At 38.1% G+C, this 27,652-nt stretch overlaps 1 protein-coding gene and 1 long non-coding RNA gene across 3 annotated transcripts in view; one reads left to right on the forward strand and one right to left on the reverse strand.

The window, feature by feature from the left end:
* Window positions 1–27,652, reverse strand: part of ankrd50 (ankyrin repeat domain 50) — a 256,290-nt gene that overhangs the window by 106,548 nt on the left and 122,090 nt on the right. The gene's annotated exons all lie outside the window — the stretch shown is intronic.
* Window positions 2,150–27,652, forward strand: part of LOC131105174 (uncharacterized) — a 128,456-nt gene continuing 102,953 nt past the window's right edge. The window contains exons 1-4 of one of the 2 annotated variants that reach the window (XR_009119891.1): window positions 2,150–2,250; window positions 2,443–2,520; window positions 20,924–21,143; window positions 25,181–25,835. This is a non-coding gene — a long non-coding RNA (uncharacterized LOC131105174). Of the gene's footprint in view, window positions 2,251–2,442; window positions 2,521–20,923; window positions 21,144–25,180; window positions 25,836–27,652 lie in introns of those variants that run through there. The other variant, XR_009119890.1, reaches the window with a different exon arrangement.

Here is a 27,652-nt window from a genome sequence, read left to right on the forward strand (position 1 = left end):
ACGCCTTTCCATAACACAGCACAGCTTGACTCTATAGACCACATCCCCTCCCTACAAAAGCAACCTGTCAATCACACATTTCTTACTCTGCTGACATATTTTGTCTTATTATAGGATATGTATCATCTCTTTAGACCAGTTACATTGTATTGCTGCATAGGAGATGCAAAAAAACAAAAATAAATATAAATTTGTCCAATTGTCTATCCCTTCATTTCAAATGATTATACTGAAAAAGTGATGAAAATTATAAAAATTATTTAAAATATAATTCAATATTTTAATATGATCAATCACTATAATTTAATATAATTAGTAAGTAAATAATAATAATAATATAATCATGCAACATAATTGTTTAACAATAGTTAATGAAATAAATAAATATTGAGATTCCAATTACATTATTTCTGATTATATTTTAATTATTTAATTATTAAATATTTTAATTTAGGCACAATATAATTAATAATTTTATATATGAATTAAAATTTTATGCAGAATATTTCCACTGATGATGACAACTACAATTACTATTACTAATTACTAAAAATAAGCATAATAAACATAATAATCATCCCAATAATTATAATACCACTACTCTTCCTCCTCCTTCTACTTTACTATTATAATGATTTAGCAATAGTTTCAGTTACATTATTTATGATAATATTTCATGTGTGTGTTCAATATAATTCAATATTTTAATATGATCAATCAGTATAATTTAATATAATTAGTAAGTAAATAATAGTTAGTAAATAACAATAATAATATAATCATGCAACATAATTGTTTAACAATAGTTAATTAAATAAATAAATGTTGAGATTACAATTACATTATTTCTGATTGTATTTTAATTATTGTAATTATTGTAATTATTTTAATTAATTATTTTAATTGTTTTAATTATTGTAATTATTAAATATTTTAATTCAGGCACAATATAATTAATAATTGTATTTACAAATTAGCATTTTATGCTGAATATTTCCACTGGTGATGACAACTACAATTACTGCTGATAATAATAATAATAAACATAATAATCATCTCAATAATTATAATACCACTACTCTTCCTCCTGCTACTACTTTACTATTATAATGATTTAGCAATAGTTTCGATTACATTATTTATGAAAATATTTCATATATGTTTAAGTAATGAAAAATTTAATCAATTATTTTACATTCAAAATTAATTTATTTTATGCATTAGACAGTAGCAATTGTCCAGGAAGTGGAGATGTTGACATAATATGCACATGACAGCTCCATCCAATCAGCTGTTTTAAGTCCGCTCATGATAAGTTATATACGTATACTCGTACGAAATCGCAAAGTAGCCGTTGCTGTTGCTACATGCGGTCCAGGCGTCCATCTGCGGAGGCCCGTGTGAAGAACTTGAAAGGAACACGTTGCCTTTTCCCCCTTGCAAATCTCACGCCATTACTCAGGATGCATCAAAAGAGGAACACTTTGTTCCAACAAAGGAAAGTGCGAGCGCGCCAGAGAAGCAAAGCAAGAAAAAAAAAGTGAAAGCAGCTGTCTGCGAGCGAGCGAGCGAGCGCCTCGTCTTTTACGAGGAAAGTCCAGAGACGCATACTCATAAGCGTGTCCGTGTTTGGCCGCAATCAAACGCTCGATTGGCCTTTTACAGGAACATCAGACACGTTGCGCCAAGGTCATTGTGTCTTCTTTAGAAGTCTTTATATATAAATATGAAATGGACCCACAGTAGACAACAAAGACACCCTAATTTTTTTTCCTTTTCCTGGGGAGGGAGGGTGGAGTCCACATCGCCCACATCAAGCTTCCACACTTCCTCCCTGCGTGCGATACAGGTGCAGCTTTAAAAGAAACATTCAAGGTTGACTCCATGTCTGCAGTGAAAAAAATCCCCTAACCCACCAGTTAAAAAAAAAAACCAACTTTTGTACTAGTACTTTACTGAAGTATAATATGTGTGTAAGACAGTAAAAAGATGGTATCATGTTTTTTTTGTCAAGATTCCTTAATGCAGTACCATAATAAACAGTTAACAATGTACTGTATTGTATTGTATTGGAGCAGCAGTGTGCCTCTCGTCCTTTAGGGGGCGCTACTGAGTCAATGAACCGCATAGCGAACGAAGAAGAGCAGCAATTGATTGGAGGCACCTGGTGATCGTGCAAAGATGCCAAAATCAGGACGTTTTGCTCTTCAAAGCTGAAACTATTAATCGGTTGTATTTATTAACGATTGTGTAAGTATATTATTGCATTTATTTATGTTGTTAAACCGCTTATATCGCCCCACCCCCACATCCGCACACACAACTTGTGACTACTACCACCGCCATGCTAACGCTAAGTACTTCTATTATTGGAAATAACATGAAAATATACTTTTTGTGTTGTTAACTAAGACTGAAATAATCATTGTGTCCTCATTCTAGATTGGAGACATCAACTAAGCTTCGGATTGCGTCATAGTTCCACATTCAAGTCGCAGTAAAACATGGCCACCTGGTCAGGTGAGTTGATGTTCTTCCTTTTGAGCTAATTACCTCCATAAACGTGATTTGAAAAGACTAGCTTGTATTCCTCAGGAAGTTAGCTCGACAGTTTACAACCTCCTTAAAAGTTGAATGGCAGGTCATGGAATGTGTCACAATCAGGGGGTCTCCAACAGGTGGCCCGTGTGCTCACCGAATAGGTCAAAGAATCATGTACCTCCTGAAATAAGCTCTGCTTCTACTCAATTCTTTTCAGCTATGGTGAATTGTGGCACAAAAAGTTGTGCAGTAAAATAATTTCAGAATTATATTATGATTATATTTCATAGTTAATGGGATGTTTAATCTTTTTTTAAACATTTAATTGTATTTATTTTATTATTGTGTTTATTTTATTTATTATTGTGTTTTGTGTACACATTTTGTTTTATTATAGTATCATATTGCCGCACGGGAGATGCAAAAAAAAACAAAATATTAATATAAATTTGTCCAATTGTCCATCCATTTATTTCAAATGATTATACTGAAAAAGTGATGAAATGCTGTATGTAAATTCAAAATATTCAATATTTTAATATCATCAATTACTATAATTTAATATAATTAGTAAGTAAATAATAGTTGGTAAATAATAATAACAATATAATCATACAACATAATTATTTGATGAACATGATTATTGTGTTTTGTGCAGAAAAAATGCATAATAAAGCACATTTTCTCTGCTCATAATAGTAATATATTTTCAATGATATATAGATATAAATATAAATTTGTCCAACTGTCCATGCATTCATTTCAAATGATTATAATGAAAAAGTGATGAAATGCTGTATGTAAATTCAAAATAATTCAATATTTTAATATGATCAATCACTATAATTTAATAAAATTATTAAATAAATAATAGTTGGTTAATAATAATAATAATATAATCATGCAACATGATTATTTGAACATGATTATTGTGTTTTGTGCAGGAATAAAATGCATAATGCAGCAGTAATAGTAATATATTTTCAATGATATATAGATATAAAGGTAAAATATAATACTACAATTAATAATAATTGTCAGGCAGTAAAATGATTAACATTATTTGTGATGCTGTTTTATAATGTTATAAAAAAATGTACAATTGACTTATTGCACATGTGTTTTTGCGTGTACTGTTACATGTGATATAGCTTTAAGCGTGTACCAAATGAAGTAAACCATTAGCCTATTTCGGCTGACATTGTGATTCAGCGTTTCATCATGAAAAGGTCGCATAACGAGCACTCGCCTTGAATGGTAATGACTCAGGCTAATCAACGGTCAGCCATTCTTCCAGCAAAGGTCGCGCTCCCCGAGGAGGAAGTGCAGCGCTATCATCAATCTGCTCACATAGGGGCTCGCATGAGAAAGGGACGTGGAGGTCGTGGGCGGGGGTTAAAAGTTGAGTGCACTGTAGGTGCCAAACGGAACATTCACAACCTTCAGGCCCACCTCCGCCGCCACCCATCGGCGCCATCTACATGTCAAAAGGGCCCCGCTTGTTGACTCGGTGTGTTCCACTTCCACACTGGAATCATGTAGCTTTGTAGTCATTTATCATTTCTCCTTTTGTCCTCTTCTCTTCCTCTCCTCGCTGTCAGATTCAAGAGGGAGGGAGGTCTGAATGGGAGTGTGTGTGTGTGTGTGTGTGAGTGGAGGGGGGGGGGTGTGGGGGGGGGGGGGGTGCAAGCATTGAGTTTGCCAAGTCAGGCAGAACGATGGACAGGAAGCGAGGCAGGAAGGAAGACGAGCCTCTCCCCATGAAGTGCCATTGTTTACGTGACGGGACTTGAAGCGGGCTAAAAGTGGCTGCCGGCCTCTTCGGGCTTTTTTTCTGACCCATTTCTCAGATTGCAGTATGACATTTCAGGCATCCACTGATTGGCCATCCCATAATCATACCATGCTTGCTTTAAGTCTGAAATATTATCATTATTATGGATAATTATTTATATAGGGGATAATACACAATTCAGTTCTCAGGTCAAACTATCAAATAAAAATAGGATTGGAAAGCAAAACAAATTAAAAAAAAAAAAATTCCCAAAATGAGAGAAATTCTGCTTTTGTTTACAAATCTAACTTTTTTGAAATGCAAATGTTTGCAAACCTTTAAAAAATGTATAATTTTTTTACTTTATTTGTTTGATTGTATAAAAATACACAAATTTCTCTCCATAAATCGTCACCATAATAAACCATTATGACTATCTTTGTCTAATATAATAAAATAAATAAATTATTAAATATTATTAAAATTATTATTTAAAAATGAACAATTTTTTTTAAAGAAATTACATATAAAATACATATAAAAAACATAAAAAATGGCCTATCGGCCTATTTGATTGTATAAAAATACACAAATTTCTCTCCATAAATCGTCATCATCATAAACCATTATAACTATCTTTGTCAATAATATAATAAAATAAATTAATTATAAAATATTAAAATTATTATTTAAAATGAACAATTTTGTTTAGGAAATTAACAAACATTAAAAAATGGCCTATTGGCCTATTTGATTGAATAAAAATACACACATTTCTCTCCATAAATCGTCACCATCATAAACCATTATAACTATCTTTGTCAATAATATAATAAAATAAATTAATTATTAAATATTATTCTAATTATTTCAAAATGAACAATTTTGTTTAGGAAATTATATATAAAATAAATATAAAAATCATTTAAAAAATGGCCTATTGGCCCATTTGATTGTATAAAAATACACAAATTTCTCTCCATAAATTGTCACCACCATAAACCATTATGGCTATCTTTGTCAATAATATAATAAAATAAATAAATTATTTAAATATTATTAAAATTATTATTTAAAAATGAACAATTTTGTTTAGGAAATTACATATGAAATACATGTTAAAAAAAATAAAAAAATGGCCTATTGGCAATGTTTAAGTTACATTGTTAGTTTCCCACAGGACTGCAATCTATTTGTGGCAGACTTGACAGTGGGCAGTGGCAGTGGGAGAAAAACCTATGCAAAAACATATGCTTAGAAATGCAAAACATGAAGAAAAATATGCCTTTTTTTAATTTATCAGTATTTGTATGGACATGTTCCTCGTCATTGAATACCAGCATAAGAGAATTGTTATTGTCTTATACCTGCATGTAGTCTCCAAGTGACCACCAGTAAAACAAAGAATGCACTTTCTCTGACATGATAAAGCATCTTTTGGGGGGGTAAAAAGGGTCCAAGTAGGAACCCTCCTGGTCTCCAGCTGCTCGTCGGAACGCTTACTTGGCCCCGCAGAGCCCCCTTGAACCGGTCGTGGCTGACTGAAGAGCAGCCAGATAACATTATCTCCTGACCAACTGGCGCGCCTGCATCCCCCCTACCTCATCCCGAAGGTAGGCTTTAAAACACGCACACAGCCTCTTGCTTTTATTCCACGCCAACCAATAGCAGCGTGGACGCCATCCAGCGCTGTAATGGGACCAACCTGTGCTTTGTCGAGCGCGTTGAGGTAATGCCGTGGGTGGGGCTCAAGCGCAGCTGCCGGGCCGAGTTGTGTATTTAGTGTGTGCAGATGCAGGTTAACATCAGTGGTGCTCTTTTCAAGCGAAGTCGAGGTTGAAGGGTTCGCCGAGGACCGACACACGGAGGGGGTTTTGGTCCGACGTGGCACGAAATGCAAATATGTTGACATGGAGTCCAAAGGAGCGCCTCATGGAGCGCCTCATATCACGGTGTACGTTTTTGAAAACAAGGACCGACACACGAATGGTTTTTGGTCCGACGTGGCACGACGTGCAAATATGTTGACATGGAGTCCAAAGGAGCGCCTCATGGAGCGCCTCATGGAGCGCCTCATGGAGCGCCTCATGGAGCGCCTCATGGAGCGCCTCATGGAGCGCCTCATGGAGCGCCTCATGGAGCGCCTCATGGAGCGCCTCATGGAGCGCCTCATGGAGCGCCTCATGGAGCGCCTCATATCACGGTGTACGTTTTTGAAAACAAGGACCGACACACGGAGGGTTTTTGGTCCGACGTGGCACGAAATGCAAATATGTTGACAAGGAGCGCCTCGTGGAGCGCCTCGTGGAGCGCCTCGTGGAGCGCCTCGTGGAGCGCCTCGTGGAGCGCCTCGTGGAGCGCCTCGTGGAGCGCCTCGTATCACGGTGTACGTTTTTGAAAACAAGGACCGACACACGGAGGTTTTTGGTCTGACGTGGCACGAAATGCAAATATGTTGACAAGGAGCGCCTCATGGAGCGCCTCATATCACGGTGTACGTTTTTGAAAACAAGGACCGACACACGGAGGGTTTTTGGTCCGACGTGGCACGGAATGCAAATATGTTGACATGGAGTCCAAAGGAGCGCCTCATGGAGCGCCTCATGGAGCGCCTCATGGAGCGCCTCATGGAGCGCCTCATGGAGCGCCTCATATCACGGTGTACGTTTTTGAAAACATTCACCAACTTTCTTCCACAGCCGGTGTTGGCCAGTTCGGCGCACCCCCCCTTCCCCCCAAATCTGGCAACCCAGCAGCGTATAACACATCATTAAAAGTCTTTTCTAATATTATCTGCCCCGGGTCAGCCTTGCTTGCGAAACAACCCTGGCAGTTTGGTGTTAAATATTGGACTCGGCTCTTAGAAGGAGAATTCCAACCCTCCCCTCGCCTCCCCGACCCGACCCTGCACCACCTTCCCCTCCCTGGGACCAAACAAGCAGCCTGTGTTTGTTTCCCCTCTGGTCTTTCCTGATTGCACAGCCAGGCTAGATTCCGGTCTAACTCTAATCTAGCCGAGCAAATTAACGAGAAAACCCATTTGGCACACATGCTTCTACTTTTCTGTTTGTTGGCTCCCCCTCGCAGTCGGCTTTAATTTGTACAATTTTGCCTTCATTAGGCAGCGTTTCAAGCTGCGGGACGCAGGTAATGCGAAGCGTTTCCCCCTTTTAGATGGCGGGGCCTGGGTTTGCTAGGAAGTGGAAGAGCCTCAATTGCAGCCATTTCCTCGCCGGCGTACCGAGAGGTCCGATTACAGCGTTTAGGTCAGCGCAATTGGTGTCATTACAAGCGGCCGACTTCCCTCCGACAAACGTAATGAATTAGCCCCCCCCCCCCCCCCCCCCCTCGCTATTTGGCCGCTGTGATTGGAGTTGCCAGGGGAGATGGGTATGAAGTGGAGGGGGTAATTATGCTGCGGATGTATGTCGGTGTGCGGCGGCCACGAGGGCAGTTTTGCACGCTGGTGTAATGGCTTAATGTGGCTGCTGACAGGCGGCCGGGCCAGCGTGCAAAGGTGCTACTGTGCTCTCCTTGTAGACTGTGACTGACGGGATGAAACCGCACCGGCCCCCCGAGTGACTCAATCCCGCGTCAAAGCGCAAAAAAAATCAAATCACTTAATTTTTGTCCATTTTGATACAAGCTGAGGGACCTGTTGAGAAGAACAATACGTGCTTTTACATCAGAGTCTCTAGAACAGGGGTCTCAAACACGCGGCCCGCGGGCCAAATGTGGCCCGCAGGACACTAGTTTGAGGCCCCCGCCTTGATATGAAAGTTTAATGTTAGTGCGGCCCGCGCAAGTTTGATATGGATGCTGTATGGTATCATGTACCCAGAAAAAATGATTACGTTTGATTAATGTTCATGATAAAGGTTAAATAACTGTTAATAGTTATCCTCCCTATCAGTGTGGAAGTGGTAAGTTTTTGGCTATTTAAGTTTAAAGGAAATAACTTGGAAGGCTACCGTTTAGGTCGCTAGCTCTCTAGTTTGTGAGTTAGCATGTGTCTCAAGACCCTGCAGATGCACAATATGTTATAAATCAGGGGTCTCAAATTTGGCCCACACTAGTTTGAGGCCCCCGTCTTGATATGAAAGTTTAATGTTAGTGCGGCCCGCGCAAGTTTGATATGGATGCTGTATGGTATCATGTACCCAGAAAAAATGATTACGTTTGATTAATGTTCATGTTAAAGGTTAAATAACTGTTAATAGTTATCCTCCCTAGCCGTGTGGAAGTGGTAAGTTTTTGGCTATTTAATTTTGAAGGAAATAACTTGGAAGGCTACCACTTAGGTCGCTAGCTCTCTAGTTTGCGAGTTAGCATGTATCTCAAGACCCTGCAGTTGCACAATATGTTGTAAATCAGGGGTCTCAAACACGCGGCCCGCGGGCCAAATGTGTTTATTTCTCTTTTTTTTTTGCATGTAAAATGAGAATTATTCTGTAAAATGTGTTTTGGGGCGTCTAGAATCCATGAATTGGATTTTCATTTTCCATACTTCATACATGAAAAACTGCTTGAAGGTTTGTTTTCATCCGAACTGTACGTGTTTTGGACTCTCCAGGAAGTTCATCAAGTCCGTAGATTATTCAAGGTTCATTTTGTTGTTGTTGTGGTTTCAATTTGAATTCTGTTGGCTTGCATGAAGCGGAAAACGTAGATTAGCGTCATGCCTACAAATGAATTCCAAACTCCATCTGTTTTCCGATTACATATATATATATTATTTTCCCTCCAGGTTTGATGTATATAGTACCATATGGTTTGATCGCAGAGCGAAATGAACGGCAAACTTTTCCCAATGGAGTCAAGGAGCGTCTTTAGAGTTGTGGTCAATGGATGAAGAGTGAAGTCATACATTGTCTTACCTCTTTTAAGAGAGTCAGTCAGTTTGATGGATGGATGGTCGTCATTAGCTTTTGATGTGCCAAAAGATGACAGTATAATGTGGTCGTCGTTTTTGGTTCTTGACTATTTCCAAAGGGCTGCTGCAATTAGCGTCACACTGGCTGTACTATTAGGGCCGCCATGTGTCTTTATAAATACTTGTGTTTTAAAACTATACTTTTTGGAAGACCTGCTGGAAAAGGCATTCCACCATCTTAAAGGTTTTCAAACTTGGCCGGAACAAGAAGTCCTGAATCAGAATATATAGCAGATTGAAGAATAGCCAGGAATACCAAACAAATTTGAAGCTGTCAAGATTTTTTTATTATTATTATTATTACTCCTCACAAGGGTCACGGGGGTGCTGGAGCCTATCCCGGCTGTCTTCAGGCAAGAGGCGGGGTATGGAATGTGCAGCCCTGGTTCAGTATATTTTTCATCAAAATAGTAGTCATGCCAAAATGTTGTGTTGCTGCTGGATGTTCACAGTATCTGAGTGATACTGTTGTGGCGGGTGCTGGAGCCTATCCCAGTTGTCTTCAGGCGAGAGGCGGGGTACACCCTGGACTGGTCGCCAGCCAATCACAAGGCACATAAAGACAAACAACCATTCACACTCACATTCATACCTATGGACAATTTGGTGTCGCTAATTAACCTAGCATGTTTTTGGAATGTGGGAGGAAACCGGAGAAAACCCATGCATGCACGGGGAGAACATGCAAACTCCACACGGAGATGGCCGAGGGTGGAATTGAACCCTGGTCTCCTAGCTGTGAGGTCTGTATGCTAACCACCCGGCCGCTGTGCAGCCCTGGTTCAGTATATTTTTCATCAAAATAGTAGTCATGCCAAAATGTTGTGTTGCTGCTGGATGTTCACAGTATCTGAGTGATACTGTTGTGGGGGTGCTCTCTTCGGGCGAGAGGCGGGGTACACCCTGGACTGGTCGCCAGCCAATCACAGGGCACATATAGACAAACAACCATTCATACCTATGGACAATTTGGAGTCGCTAACTAACCTAGCATGTTTTTGGCATGTGGGAGGAAACCGGAGTACCCGGAGAAAACCCACACATGCACGGGGAGAACATTCAAACTCCACACAGACATGGCCGAGGGTGAACCTATTGAACCTTGGTCTGCGCGCTAACCACTCGACCACCGTGCAACTTAGAGCTTCATCAAATTTATAAAGCAATGTACTGTGTTAGCAAAAGAAACCCTGGTGTTGATGCTGGACTCTTATTATGAAGTCTGCAACCACCATGTGACTCTCCTCGGACGCCCGGTTCTCCATGCACCTACCTATCCTGCAGTTATTTGACACTGCAGGAGGAAGCCAGGCATTCAGGACATTCTTTGTCCCCGGGAGAAAGGAGACGGGAGACGCAGGGAGAAGGGGAGTTTGATGCGAGAGGCAAGACAATGCAAAAAGTCCCCACTCTGTTGGGTTTCAATGAGAGCTCCTCTTTATACACACACTTCTTGACCGCCTCCCAGCTCACGGAGGAAGGGGGCGGAGCTGAGGGTGGCGAGGCAGCCAGTGGCCCCTCTTTTTTTTTTTTTTTTTTGGTTGGATGCCCGTATGCCCGTATCTTTACTTTTTTTTCCCACAGCGAGAGAGAGCAGGAGAAAGTTCCTGATTCCACCTCCTTCCTGACTTTGGGATCGGACGCATTTTACGCTATTTTAAGGATTTCTGCTAAGCTAATCAGTTGTCTCCCGCCATGCTATGTGGTTTCATATACTGCATCATGGTGACAAACATTTGCATTTTTTTTAAAAATAGATTTTAACTCAATGCCACAGTTGCAGTTCCACTTATGTAGACCGTGGTCGGTGACTTCATCTCATGACTGGCCAACTTTTTATTTTTATTTTTTATAGTTGTCATCTGTCTATTTCAAGATGCATGCAAATAGTGTGTGTGTGTGTGTGTGTGTGTGTGTGTGTGTGTGTAAGTGAGGAAGGCCGAGATTATCTAACCGAGATCCCTCAAGACTAAAGATAATAATAATGTTACAGGAGGATTTTGGTCTGGAACAGTTTATTAGCGGGAAGTCTGCAATTACATATTTTCTTGTGGCTAAACATTAACTAGCCATGCATTGAAAAGCCTCCGGAATGACAGCAGTTTGTGCTGGAACATGCGACGTTGAACAACTGTAGTCGAGTTTGTTTAGGGCAATTATTCAGTCAATATTGGTAGTTTGAGGTGTGGCTTGTGTGCAGGGGCATTGATTGTGTGGTCTTTAAAACTGGGCCTTTATGTATCATGGACATTTTTACAGTGAATTAAATTGAATTGAATTTGAATTACGTTATTAAATTAAATTAAATTAAATTCATCAAAATTAAATTCATCAAAATTAAATTCATCAAAATTAAATTAAATTAATCAAAATTAAATTAAATTAATCAAAATTAAATTAATACAAATTAATCAAAATTAAATTAATACAAATTAATCAAAATTAAATTAATCAAAATTAAATTAATCAAAATTATTTTAAATTATCAAAATTATTTTAAATTAGCAAAATTATTTTAAATTAAGCAAAATTTAATTAATCAAAATTAATCAAAATTAATCAAAATCAAAATTAAATTAATCAAAATTAAATTAAATTAATCAAAATTAAATTAAATTAGTTTTTTCTGCTGATAGAAATGTCAGATAAGGTGGTGCCTGTGAGCCAGATGTTTGGCTGAATTTAAATTAAATTAGTTTTTTCTGATGATAGAAATGTGAGATAAGGTGGTGCCTGGATTTCAGCCAGATGTTTGGCTTAAATTAAATTAAATTAAATTAAATTAAATTAAAAATACAACATGCAGAATGTCGTGCAGATGACTGAAATGTGAAACTGTCCAATCACATCTCATGTAATTCATGAACATTAGAAGTATTTAAGCCCCGCCTTGCATTACCAGTACTTAACAAATCGCGTTTTTACATTTGAAGGCCAAACTTGGAATAATTCGATTGTCACTAGTGTCCTGGTCACATGACCATAGATACCCGGCGTTATCCATTCATTTGGCTGAAATCCAGGTAACACCTTATCTCACATTTCTATCGGCAGAAAAAACTATCAATATTAATCTGATGTTTAATTTTTCAATTCAATTCAATACCAAAAACATATTTGTTACACAGTGCTATATTTAACATAGATGTATTTTCATACTGTAAAGGAAATTAAAATTACGTCTTAATATGTCATCTTTTTAAACATTATTGTCCAAAGTGCATAACTTTAAGGAAATGATTCGGAACATAACCCTATTCAAATTAAATATGAACATTTTAGTAAAAATCAATCAGATATTTAATTTCTAACTGCACAATGATCATATATCACAGACGAAGATGACTAAAATAAATAAAAATGATACGGCTGGTAGATAATCGGGTAACTGAAGATAAAAAAAAAAAACATAAATATTGGTTCGTCAGTTGACTTCAATAACCTGCTGTTTGATCATCTCTCAGGCTTTGATAACTAGCTGGCTGCTTTGTGTTGCCATGGAGATGTGCTGTGCTCTTTCCAGCAGCGGGTCAACGTGGGGCCTCAGGACAAAGTAAAAAAAAAAAAAAAAACATGCCGCTAACGAATTCACCCCAGGTCGTCGTTTTATCCAGTAGGCTACTGATCTTATCGTACAAGGAGAGGAAATTGGCTGTTGCCATTTCCATAACTGGTAAGAAAAAACATTTCAAATGTTCCGTTTGACCTCCCCGCAACCTTACATCCTTCCTGTGAACTGTCGTCTTGTGTGTACTTTATATACTGCGTATCTCAGGGGTTAAAAGATACAATAAATATTTGAGGTTTAGTTTATTTTTTGGCAACTTTATTGTTAAAAACTATGAAACAACAACGTTTATTTACTTTTACCTCCGATCAGAGAAGTCAAAAATCGTTCCATTGATAAGCCACCTTGCTGTTATTTAAGCCGAGCTCTGGATTTAAGACTTCCTCTTTTGCCGTGTGGAATTCGACGAGCCTTTCAGAGCTACCTTTGTGTGATTTATGCGCCTCCGGTGGATTAGGCGTACTCAAAAGCCATTTAAATCACAATCCTTTGCGTTTTAAGGCAATGCTGGAGGGACAATGTGCCGCAATGGAAAAAAAAAGAAGAGGGCCCAACAAGTAGGCCGATAGTTATAAAGCAGTGATATTCCAAAGAAGGCCCCATGAATAAAAGTGCAAACCCCTCCATTAGGGGGATGTGCCTGAACTTGACCTGAAAGGAATGTTTCCTGTGTGTCGTGTTTGACTCCGTGGGCTAAGTGCATGGCTGACGGTGTGCGTGTGCTGCATTAATCCCCTATAAAAGACGTGTACTTAGATGCTTTTACATCAGCTGGGTGGCATTGTCTGCTTTCAGTTGGCCGTTTGTAGCATTTTGGATAGCTAGCAACATATTTGTTTTATTTCATGATCAGTGGATCATATTATTATTGCAATGTTATTATTGCAACCAGTCATGATGTGCTATATATATCACTATATTGACTTACTATGGTACCCATTATGTCATTGGATGCTCATATCACTTCGTACTTCGGTACGTGACAAAATAAAAAAAATAAAAAGAAACTATATTATGAAAGCAGGAAGTTACAGTTACTGATTGTAAAAGTACCAGATGGAGGGGTAGGATTTAATAAGCTTTGCTTCTTCCTACTCCTTTTGGACGTGTGGACCTGTGAACTGATTATGTGATGAATTCAATTGTAATCTGATGCATGTTCAAATTAAATAAAACCATTACCATTACTTTTACAATCAGTAACTGTTACATTTGTTCACTTCCTGCTTTCCTATTTTATTTTTAATTTTCATTTTCATTTTAATTTTCATTTTAATTTTCATTTTAATTTTCATTTTAATTTTCATTTTAATTTTCATTTTAATTTTAATTTTAATTTTAATTTTAATTTTAATTTTAATTTTAATTTTAATTTTAATTTTAATTTTAATTTTAATTTTAATTTTAATTTTAATTTTAATTTTAATTTTAATTTTAATTTTAATTTTAATTTTAATTTTAATTTCAGTAACTGTTACATTTGTTCACCTGCTTTCCATAATACAGTTCAAGGTTTTTTTTTATTTTTATTTTTTAATAATGTACCTCGTACCAAAGTACAAAGTGACATGACCATACAATGACATAATGGGTACCATAGTAACTGGGTTAACTCAATACTATTTTCCAGATTGAAATTGCAGCCCGGGCCAGATTTGGTCCCCGGGCCTGAGCTTGACACCTATGCAGTAATGGGACTTCTGGTGCTGCATGATTTAGCACCGTAGTTTGTATTTTTTTTTTTTTGCATATTCATCAAACGGGTTAGCTCTGTAGAATTAGCTAGCTGGTAATAATCATACATTTTATTGTGTTCAGACATGTCGGAGAGCCACATCCAGCTCCCGAGCCATAGGTTCCCCACCGCTGCTCTATAGCATCATTATCATCTAGCCTTAGCCATATCTGTTTTTATCATAAGAGACCACATACAAGACTGTGTTTGTGTGCATCTGAAAAAGAGCAAGTCTGTTTTCTTTCTCAAAAAAAAATGCGAGGAACAGGGACATAAATCTTCACGACTCCCGGCGGGATGTCACGGAAAACCGAGACCTTAAAGGCACGCACAAATAACAAAACAAGCGCCTGTTCTGGGTCCTGCCGGATGCTTAAACCCAGGTTCCGAGATTATGTATGTGCTTTATCACTCTTGGGTTTCTCTGAATTGATATGTTTTTTTTTTTTTTTTTGAGGGGGGGGTAGATTTGTATGCGCAGAGATGCGTGTTCATTCAGTCACCACTAAAGACTACTCCTTCTCCGGCTCCCCACTTTTGGGATGGAAACAGGGCAATAAATAGCAGGGTATCTCCTGGCGGACATCCATCAACCGAGGCCCTGGCAAAGGAAGTGACTCATTTTCGGTGGAGAGAAAGGAGGATTTTTGTGTCTCTTATTATCAGTCAGCCAAGACAAACCACATTGGGGAAGAGAAGAAAGCCGGGAGGAAGTGGGGGGGGGTAATGCCACTTCGATAGGGCCTCTCATTTTCCTGATCTTCCCTGCTTCCTGTGCCAAAAAGTTGTTTGCTAACACCTGAGCTACGATTGCTGACCCTTGCTTGAGTTAAAGTGTTTTTTTTTAGTTGAGTTTTCAACCGGAAAAATATCTGACTGAGCCCCCCCAAGCTGAGTATACAGGCAAGTTCCGTGTATTTGTGGGAATGCACGTGTAGAACACATACAGTAAACCTCGGATATATCGGATTCAGTTGTTCCCACTGGTTTTGTCCGATATAAGCGAAATCCGTTATATGCGTATACCGGAAAATGTCCGTTTTACGCATATATCGGATTTATATCCGGTATATGCGTAAATCGGATTTTATCCGTTATAAAAAGGCACTTCCTTGACTATGTTTCCAATGTACCTGGACGCGCAGGCAACGCTGCAAATGACGTCGTATAGCGGCCTGTCACGATTCGGCGAATCGGAGCGCCACGATGCGGCCCATCCGATATATGCGAGGGAAATTTAATGGAAATGCATTGGAACGGGACTGGAGATTTTGTCCGAAATACGCGAAATCCGTTATAAAAAAATCCGATATATGCAATGAATTTTTATTGGAAATGCATTACAGAAAAATCGGTTCTTTTTTATCTCTCCGTTGTGAGCGAATTTCCGATATATCCGAATCCGATATACGTATCTGAGGTTTACTGTATACAGTATGTGTCTGGAGCTCAAAGTGGATTTGGACTTGGACATGTAGACACCTGCTGTAGAACCTCTCGGGGATGTTGGTGCCGTTTGACTTCAGGTCAGGCCTGCAACAACCTGACTCATGCAGTAAAGATATTACAAGAAGGAGAATCTTGTAAATTTTTTTCCATAAATCCGTATAGATCCAACACTCGGACAGAACGAGCCCCCCGTCTCCTATTATCATGGTTCCACATCCGGTCTGTGGGGGACCTTTTCAACTGCGTAATCATAAGTCACACAATGAAAAGCCACCGCTGTTGAGCAATGATCAGCACCTCTGCTTCAGTCGCCTGGTGGGCGTGCAGCATGGCAGACCTTTGTTCCGTGTGTGTGTGTGTGTGTGTGTGTGTGTGTGTGTGTGTGTGTGTGTGTGCGAGTGCATGTGTGTGGAAAAGCACACAGTCAACACGGGGAGAGAGAAAAGCTAATATTTACCACGTATGGCCTCTGCTTTAATATTAGCTCGAGGTGCTAGGCGAGCGAGAGCAGAGGTCTCACTCTGCCCTCACTTCCTGCCCAACAGAAGTATCCAATGATGTATTTGTTCCTGCTTCATTTGACCCTGATATCAACTGGAAACGTGGTAGACATTTTTAAAGGGTTGGAATAGTTCAAATGATGGTAATGGTTTAATTTCATTTGAACATGCATCAGATTACAATTGAATGCATCCCATAATCAGTTCACAGTTCCACATGTCCAAAAGGAGTAGGAAGAAGCAAAGCTTATTCAATCCTACCCCTCCATCTGGTACTTTTACAATCAGTAACTGTTACATTTGTTCACTTCCTGCTTTCCATAAGACAGTTTAAGGTGTTTTTTTTTTCGTACTGAAGTACGAGGTGATATGACCATCCAATGACATAATTTTAATTTTAACAATCAGTAACTGTTACATTTGTTCACTTCCTGCTTTCCAATTTTAATTTTAATTTTAATTTTAATTCCTAATACAATTTAAGTAATTTTAATTTTAATTTTAATTTTAATTTTAATTCCTAATACAATTTAAGTAATTTTAATTTTTGAATATTAATTTTAATTTTATAATTTTAATTTTAATTCCTAATACAATTTAAGTAATTTTAATTTTCGAATATTAATTTTAATTTTATAATTTTAATTTTAATTTTATAATTTTAATTTTAATTCCTAATACAATTTAAGTAATTTTAATTTTCTAATATTAATTTTAATTTCTAATTTTAATTTTAATTCCTAATACAATTTAAGTAATTTTAATTTTAATTTTCTAATTTTAATTTTCTAATTTTAATTTTAATTCCTAATACAATTTAAGTAATTTTAATTTTCAAATTTTAATTTTTTAATTTTTAATTTTTTTAATTATCCTTAATGACCTTTTTTGCTGTACATTTAGCGAGTGAAGATTGCTTTTATAGTTATTAGCCCATATTTCCCCACAATAAGTAAGATATGGTAGAACCAGAGAGCAATAAAGAGTGTGGAGTGATTTCTGATTGAAAACAAATTTTGCTTTGTTCAATACTGAAATATTTCTGGCCACCTTATGTTGTATATTTGGAATATGAGGTTTCCAGCTCATATTTGATGAAATGATGAAATCATGTTGGAGTTTTTTGTTATGAATTATTAAATGGCCAGAAAGCAGACGATGAAAAACCCACGTGAAGATCATTGAGTGGTTGGGTAATGGTTGGAATTGAACGTACTACCCTAAATAGACTGGAATATGATCTTCTCAGATCCGTGCAGTAAATAGTTCTTGCGCATGTCCTGTTTCCTCTCCTCATTCAGGCAAATTCCAAACAGGAAATGATCTTTGAGCCTTGTCTTTCCTTACGGATCAGCACAATGTATTTTTAGGACGTTGGTGCCTGCACCTTGTCTCCTGAAAAACGAACTCCCGCCGAGTTCTCGTCGGAGAATTATTGGTAACTACAGCGTGAAGATGTCGGGGGGAGTTTTTGGGCGCCGCACCAACGTCAAGTTGAAATTCTGTAAAATTCCGCATCCAACTTTCATGGAGGTGGTGCATCTCTGGTGGGGATATTGGTTCTCCGTTCCTTTCTGTCTTGTTCTTGGCGTTCCTCGAATCCAGGCCGAGCGTGGTCCACCGCGGCTCCCGCTGCACACCTGCTATGAAGAAACAGCTGTGGTCCACCACAACATCATTAGTGCAGCTGAAAGAGAAGAAAAGGCCTGCCCCCCCCCCCCCCCCCCCCCCACCACTGTTTACTCTCCCAAAGAGTTCAGCACCGGGGCATCTGTACGATGGACGAACTTTTTACGATAAAGACGTGCAGAATCTGCTCGAACCCCCCCCCCCTTCGTCCGTGTAACACGATCGGAATGGAACATGTGGGAGAGCCAAGGTGCTGAAAGAACATTTTATACCACGTTCTTATGGGGTATCCATTCTACTGTTGGTGCACCGCGCTCAACTTCATGTGCATTTGTGTGCTCCGAGCCGGCACTTGGTCAAAGGGAACCCTCTTTTTTTCCATGAAGTATGCATGACTAGAAATCACTCATCAAAGATAGAAATCGACCGATATGGGTTTTTTTTGGGGGTTGATGCCGATACCGATTTTTTTCCCATCACCCTTAGCCGATTGCCGATTTTGCTTGGGCCGATATTTGTGGCCGATACTGCTTTTGCGCCCTCAATTTACATGAAAAAATGATAATGATAACAAATATTACAGGTCTTATGTTTAAACAATGTGGGGTTTTTTAAGGAATAATATATAGATATAGATTAATATAGATTAAAGACACACATTTTTAATCAGGCTGTTAACTAATATTTTTCAACTTTTCTTATGTTTTTATCTTTTTAGTCCTATTTTATGCTTTTTTTTTTAGCTTTTAACTCCAGTATTTCCTCATGGGGGGTCCTCCACACTGGGGGCTGTGCCATTTTTATTTTTCAACACAAAATAAGATGAAAAATAAATAAACAAATCAAGAATAAAGAAAATCAATCAGTAATAAATAAATATAATAATAATAATAATAATAATAATAATAATAATAATATAATATAACGGCAAATAATAACAACTCAAGAAACCACATATAGTTGGTGGGTAGACAAATTATAATATATATAATTATATATTATTATTATTATTATTAAATCCAACATTTATTTTTCTACACAAAATAAGATGAAAAATAAATAAACAAATCAAGAATAAAGGAAATCAATCAATCAGTAATAAATAAATATAATAATAATAATAAAACGGCAAATAAAAAAAACTTAAGAAACCACATATAGTTGGTGGGTAGACAAATTATTTTTTTCACATTAAAATGAACAAAGCATTATTAGAGCCCTGTAGACATGACAAAACACGACTATAGTCACATTTATACTCTTTTTTATTTACAACATATTGCGCAACTGCAGGGTCTTGAGACACATGCTAACTCGCAAACTAGAGAGCTAGCGACCTAAACGGTAGCCTTCAAGTTATTTCCTTTCAACTTAAATAGCCAAAAACTTACCACTTCCACACGGATAGAGAGGATAACTATTAACAGTTATTTAACCTTTAACATGAACATTAATCAAACGTAATCATTTTTTTCTGGGTACATGATACCATACAGCATCCATATCAAACATTAAACTTTCATATCAAGGCGGGGGCCTCAAACTAGTGTCCTGCGGGCCACATTTGGGGTACCGCGACCGCGTGTGTTGCATGGTCCTCCGGCAACACAAAGCGGATGCCTGTCTGTAAATCATGCGGCGGAAAAATAAATAAATCGGCGAACCCACGTGCGTATAAGGACACAAATATCGTCCAGGCGATGTATCGATCGATCCTTAATCAAAGCTGCGTATTTCCAAGCGGCTGCAATCGATGCGTTCTCAGTACAAGATTTGACCCCTGTGGGTCAGCGATGCCGTAAAGTGGTAAAGCACCAACCAGTGGTTCGAATCCGACACCTACTTCCAAGTTACTACAGTAAACCTCGGATATATCGGATTCAATTGTTCCCACTGGTTTTGTCCGATATAAGCGAAATCCGTTATATGCGTATACCGGAAAATGTCCGTTTTACGCATATATCAGATTTATATCCGGTATATGCGTAAATCGGATTTTATCCGTTATAAAAAGGCACTTCCTTGACTATGTTTCCAATGTACCTGGACGCGCAGGCAACGCTGCAAATGACGTCGTATAGCGGCCTGTCACGATTCGGCGAATCGGAGCGCCACGATGCGGCCATCCGATATATGCGAGGGAAATTTAATGGAAATGCATTGGAACGGGACTGGAGATTTTGTCCGAAATAGGCGAAATCCGTTATAAAAAATCCGATATATGCAATGACAGATTGCAGAAAAATTGGTTCTTTTTTATCTGTCCGTTGTGAGCGAATTTCCGATATATCCGAGTCCGATATATCCGAGGTTTACTGTACTTACTTGATTGGAATCGAATCAATGTTCATGACTCCTCGCTAATGCATCACTAGTCGTCCATTTACAACTTTATTAATTATGTAACAAACCTGAAGAGCAACTCCAAATATGGTAAACGCGGCAATTGCTTTTAATTACCGTTATGCCCCCCACCACCCTCACCCCCCGACTTCCATCTTTATCTTAACAGTTGTGCAATTTCCTGTTTGGAGGTACACATGACTTCATTCTGCCTTCATTCTGCCTTCCCAGCACCGTTTCATTCATGTGCTAATAAACTCCGAACCATGACGATAAACTCCATGCGGTTATTTTAGGGTGATGACACTTGGCTTCCATAGCTTTCTGGAAATAAATTCATACTTTTTTGTTGGCTGTTTTTGGCTCCCTGTGAGCCAGAAAAAAAAAATCCGAACTCAACGCCGTATTAAATAACTGGTTTAGATGAATAATATATATATATTTTTTGCAGAGGATCCCTACCGGAGAAAATCAATCCGTCACCATGCGTACAGGAAGGAAGCCTGTGCTGGGGGAGAGATACTGCTCTTAATGACATGTCTCTGTGTGCCTGCACCAGAGGGGGAAGTAACCGGATATTTAAACAGAGATAAGAGTGTGTGCCAAAGGGGCTGGGATTGGATATGACTGAAACCCCATGGCAACCGGCCGCTGCTATTGGATATGGAAAGGTAAATAGTCATTTAATTGTAGCATGTTTTTTTTTTAATGCAATGTAAATTAAAAGCTCATGTAACACTCATGCGAGGGGGCAATAAAAGGCGAGGGTTTGAGTCTGCCAAGTTTTCATTAGCGGCTTCCTCCACGCTTTGCGCAAAAAAAAAATGCTTCTTTTAAATCAAAATTTGGAGCGCGTTTTTTTTTTTTTGGCTCATCAGGATCCGTAAGCGGTAATCATATACGTTTCCTGCATTCCAGCGTCCGCTGCCATAAGTTCATGGAGTTGTGAAGCAACCTCTGAAGACGCCGTAATGCTTTCCGTCCACTAGAGGGGGTTGAGTGAGGCCATTCAAGCTTTTTTTTTTTTTTTTTTTTTTTTTACTCCTTTAATGTTCCCCAATCTCAGAGGGGGGGAAAACAGGTCTGAGCTTGTTGCATCCACCTGTGGCTTACACAAGCTATACTCGGGTCAGATGCCCTGAGCAAGGCATTAACCCACCCCCCGCCCGCCTGTGGGCTTCCCCCAGAAATATGAGAGAAACAATAAGAAGAGGTGTCACTGCTATTCACCTCCAAAACGACTTGTTTTCCCCCTTCATTGATCTCTGGATCAGGTTTGGATCAGGTTCCAGTTAGCAGTCGGAGCAGCAAATATAGTAATGGTTTAATTTCATTTGAACATGCATCAGATTACAATTGAATGCATCACATAATCAGTTCACAGTTCCACATGTCCAAAAGGAGTAGGAAGAAGCAAAGCTTATTAAATCCTACCCCTCCATCTGGTACTTTTATAATCAGTAACTGTTACATTTGTTCACTTCCTGCTTTCCTAATATAGTTTATTTTTATTTTTATTTTTATTTTTATTTTTATTTTTATTTTTATTTTTATTTTTATTTTTATTTTTATTTTTATTTTTATTTTTATTTTTATTTTTTGATTCAAAATATTTCTTAGTTGGGGTAATGGTAATGGTTTTATTTAATTTGAACCTCCATCTGGTACTTTTACAATCAGTAACTGTTACATTTGTTCACTTCCTGCTTTCCATAATACAGTTTAAGGTTTTTTTTTATTTTTTTATAATGCACCTCGTACCGAAGTACGAGGTGATATGATCATACAATGACATAATGGGTACCATAGTTTTTATTTTTATTTTTATTTTTATTTTTATTTTTATTTTTATTTTTATTTTTATTTTTATTTTTATTTTTATTTTTATTTTTATTTTAGTTGTTTGAAAATTAAACTATATCAGCAAGTGTAAGTATTTGTGATTTTAGAAATGAGTTAGTATGTTCTCTGTAGGCGGCATTATGAATTATCCTTACTGACCTTTTTTTTGCAGTACATTTAACGAGTGAAGATTGCTTTTGTAGTTATTAGCCCATATTTCCACACATATCATTTAGCGATGCTAGCTATTTGACAACTAACTTTCCACAAAGTGACCAGAAGAAACACGCCTACCACCAACATTAAATATAATTCAAAATCAATAGGCTATATTCTATATTCAAAATAAATTATGATGAAATTATTACTGCTACACAGTAAACAGATATATTTACACACTATAATGTACAATGTAATCACATATGCTCCAACAACCGAGTCATCAAAGTCGGCGTGTATTTTTCGAAGTATTTGCTCGGCAGATGGCTTCTAACCGTCACTAACCTCACGTTCATTCTCACCCCTTCGCCCCCAATAATTCTGCCCCAATCTGTGCTGGCATCTCTGCAATCCGAGCCTTCGCTGTCCCCGGATCAGGTGATGCCCCCCCCCCCAAAAGGATTATAGGCAACTGGATCCTTTTGGCATTGGCACTGGAATTTTCATTACAATGATCCTGGGTGTGGTGCGCCAGGAATGCATCCTCAATGGGAAGGAAAAGGTGAAGTGCAAAAGGGGGTCAGCAAGGACGTAATACAAGGAGTTCTGGCTCAAGTCTGTCCCAGCGGGGCCGGGAGAGAGAGGGGGGGCTCTTTGCCTATGTGTTCTATAGGTGCAAATGTATTCTAGGGTGAAATTGGATAGGTGATGATAAGCCAACTGGCACGTTGTGTTCCTCCAGTGTGGCCTTGACATGTTCATTTCATATTTGAAAGACCCAGCAGGTGTCCAGTAGCCCCCGCTAAGCTCTTCGTTCAGGGACACGATGCTATCAGTGGGTGCTGGTGCCCCCGCAGCCTTTGGCTGAAAAAAGCCTTTCAGATTGCAGGGCGCGATTTTGGCGGTGGGGGGGTGGGGTTGGGGGCACGCACATGGGGGCACAGCTCTGAAATTACCTCCACAATTGAGAAGTGAAAGCCGTGTGAGAGGGTCAGGGGGGGCAACAAAGAGCCCTCTGTCTGTGCAATACATTCTGACTGAGAGGGGGGAATACTATCTGATGCCATCGACCCCTCTGCCCCCCCCCCCCCCCCTTTTTTTTTCCATGCCTCTTGGACTGACCATGACAGCAGGCCGGGTTGGGCAGTGTGCCACATCGGGGCTGCAAACCCTCAGCGCCATTGATTGACAACTGCTACCACTGCTTCCAGTATTTAATTTACATATCCAGCAAAGGGGGGGGGGGGCACACTAGTCGCTGTTACACAATCCCTGGAGTCCTCGCATGAGCCCCATGACAACTAAACACACCTTTTTTCAATCAGGTAGGGCAGGAAATGTGTAATATTGACAAGCCCTAAATGGAAAGACTTCCATGCCACCTTTGAAACACTTCTATGCTAGGACTACGTTAAAAAGCCAATAAATAAATAAAAATAAATTCTATTAGGAAAGCAGGAAGTGAACAAATGTAACAGTTACTGAAAATTAAAATCAAAATCAAAAAATTAAAATTACAAAATTAAAATTACAAAATGACAAAATTACAAAATAAAAAAATTAAAATTATAAAATTAGAATATTATAAAATTATACAATTATTTATTAAATTATTTATTTATTAAATTTATTTTTTTTAATTTAAAAAAAATTTAATTTTACAATTTTTAAATTTTTAAATTTTTAAATTTTTAAATTTTTAAATTTTTAAATTTTTAAATTTTTAAATTTTTAAATTTTTAAATTTTTAAATTTTTAAATTTTTAAATTTTTTAAATAAAATTACCAAATTCAAGAAACAATACAAGCAGTTGATGTTTGCTAAATACAAGGATGAAGAGTCTTGAACCAGTCATGATGTGCTATATATATCACTATATTGACACTTACTATGGTACCCATTATGTCATTGGATGCTCATATCACCTCGTACTTCGGTATGAGGTGCATTATTTAAAAAAAAACCAACAAACTTAAACTGTATTATGGAAAGCAGGAAGTGAACAAATGTAACAGTTACTGATTGTAAAAGTACCAGATCCTACCAGGAGTAGGATTTAATAAGCTTTGCTTCTTCCTACTCCTTTTGGACATGTGGAACTGTGAACTGATTATGTGATGCATTCAATTGTAATCTGATGCATGTTCAACTGAAATAAAACCATTACCATTACAAATATCAACAGCCTCTTTTTGGTTAAGGCATTATTTGACCCCTTTTTCTTAGGGCCATAGTTGTACATAAATATAACCCATTATGCTTTTTTTTCTCTTTTCTGACCTATAAATGTTGTATTCTCGTGTTAACTTTGGATAATGAGGTTTGCGCATTAGGAAGTGAGCCCTGGAAGAGGTTTGGGATGGTTCTGAACGCTTTGTTTCAGAGGCGAGGTGAGGCTATTTATAGAACGCCATGCGTACGCAAGGTGAATCATGGTGCTTTGCAGAAACGAAGAGTAAAATAATTCCATAATAGCATAGACTGGTTCTAAATGGAGTTGCATTGCAACAGAAATATTGGAATAATATCTTGTGTACCATATATTACTATTCAATTTCATCAGGAATTAGCTTACTGGTGGAACGTTTGTAAACAGTTTCATAGTAAAGAAACAATGTCATGTGTTTTGGGTAGAAAACATCATGTCAGGGAAAATAGGAGTAAACGCAAGACACCAGTGAACCCTTTTGCTCGAATCCCCTCCAGATCTAATACATCCTCGGTCCGGGACTCGGCCAACTTCCACAGCTGTCACACATTTTCAACAGATTCCTCCGGCCCTGGACGAAGCTGTGGAGAGAGAGAGAGAGAGAGTGAAAGAGAGAGAGAGAGAGAGACATTCTTGCGCCATTACACATGGCCTAAAATGAATTAACATTAACATCTGATATTGTGGAAGTGGGAAATTTGCCACCCCGACCTTGCCCAAAGCACTCCGGAACTCGGGGTCATGGATTTATTATCTCAGATGGCCCACTGAGGTCACCAGGGGCTGTTCCACCCCCCCGTTCAGTGTTCCGGCAAAAAAAACAAAAAAAAAAAACAAATAACCCCGCAAGCCTTAAGTGTGCTATTCATTAAGTACACTGCACGGTGTAATAGTGGAGTGGTGGTTTTTTGGACTTGTAGGCTTGGGAGACACATGTTACTGTTGCTCTCTCCGGGTATCTGTCATAGGAACGGCATGTCTCATCCCCAATGAGAGGCCATTCCCAGCTGTTGATCCACAGCTCGGCCGTGCAGCCTTCACCCCCCCACCCCCCCCCTCCGGAGCAGTCGCAGACACACAAACAGGATGCCTCCCCGTGTACGACTGCACAAGTGTGGAAAAGAATCCTAACCCAATGCCAAGCTTTTTTTTTTTTTTTTCCCGAGTGCTCGATTTCAAGTCCATCCCATAACATATCCTACATATAACGACGCTCATGTCTATTTTAGATCATTTCCATACCTTTTGGGTATAAAGGGAAGTAGAATTCATGCAAAAAAATTATATTAAAATTGTAAAAGTAAAAAAAAAATTTTTTAATTATGAGCTGGAAACAATCACTGTTACATTTGTTCACTTCCTGCCTTCCTAATATAATGTAAGTTTTTTTAATTAAGTTTTTTTAATTTTTACAATCAGTAACTGTTACATTTGTTCACTTCCTGCTTTCCATAATACAGTTTAAGGTTTTTTGTTTTTTTAATTTTTGAATTTTTACAATCAGTAACTTACATTTTTTCACTTCCTGCTTTCCTAATATAATGTACGTTTTTTAATTAAGTTTTTTAATTTTTGAATTTTTACAATCAATAACTGTTACATTTGTTCACTTCCTGCTTTCCATAATACAGTTTAAGGTTTTATGTTTTTTTAATTTTTGAATTTTTACAATCAGTAACTTACATTTGTTCACTTCCTGCTTTCCTAATGTAAGTTTTTTAATTAAGATTTTTGAATTTTTACAATCAGTAACTGTTACATTTGTTCACTTCTTGCTTTCCATAGTACAGTTTAAGGTAATTAAAGTTAGTAGTAGTTAATTTTATTTTTTAATTAATTTTTTTTTTTTGGTCACGTACCGAAGTAGGAGGTGATATGAGCATCCAATGCCATAATGGGTACCATAGTGCGTGTCAATATAGTGATATATATAGCACATCATGACTGGTTCAAGACTCTTCATCCTTGTATTTAGCAAACATCAACTGCTGTATTGTTTCTTGAATTGGTTAATTTTAATTTTAATTTTAATTTTAATTTTAATTTTAATTTTAATTTTAATTTTAATTTTAATTTTAATTTTAATTTTAATTTTAATTTTAATTTTTACAATCAGTAACTGTTACATTTGTTCACTTCCTGCTTTCCTAATATAATTTAAGTTTTTTTTAATTATTATTATTTTTTTATTTTTTGTCACGTACCGAAGTACGAGGTGATATGTAGTGTAAATCAGTGAGTCAACCACTCGATGGTACTGGAGTATCCAGTAGTGTACCTCGTGTGAGCCACATTAACTTCAACCCCCCCCCTCAAAATCCCCTTCATTCTTCTCCTCCAAAATGTTTCCAGTATCCGTTCTTCTGACTGAAAATCAAAAGTCACAGTGACACACACTCGGGTCCAGATGTTTCATTTTTGGACGTCAGCGAGGAGTCACGGTGTACTTTTTCCAAGTTTCCGTGACTTAGCGAGCCGTGCTATGGCCTCCGTCTCCATAGTTCCAAGGCAGCTTCTTGTGCCGGACTTCCAGGAAGTAAGCACAACTATGCCGGCAGCCTGCGTCATTCAGTGAGTCAACTAAACAGTCTGCAGGGATATCTGTGAGGGAGTCCAGACGCCCTCCATTCCTCTTTCCCTCTTGCTTCCATGACTGTTCAATATCCGTACTGCGTCACGAGTGTACTTGTTCCACCGGTGAGGTAGTACAGTGGAATGTGAACGTAGCAGGTCCGTTTCGTCTTTTATGTAAAATAACAACCCTACAAGGGTTGAGACCCCGGTCTGGTTTTTGGAGACCTCGATGACAAACACGTAGATGGACTGTGGGTATAGGATGAAATACTCAAATGGGGTACTTCAATTTTGGAATTGTCCAGAATGATCCATTAACTTGAGCGGCACCGTCGGGCAATTTATCAATTTATGTGGATGGACACCAAGTCATGTTCTCTGACATCATATCAATG

Source organism: Doryrhamphus excisus, chromosome 2 (genome assembly GCF_030265055.1).
Source record: "Doryrhamphus excisus isolate RoL2022-K1 chromosome 2, RoL_Dexc_1.0, whole genome shotgun sequence".
NCBI lineage: Eukaryota > Metazoa > Chordata > Actinopteri > Syngnathiformes > Syngnathidae > Doryrhamphus > Doryrhamphus excisus.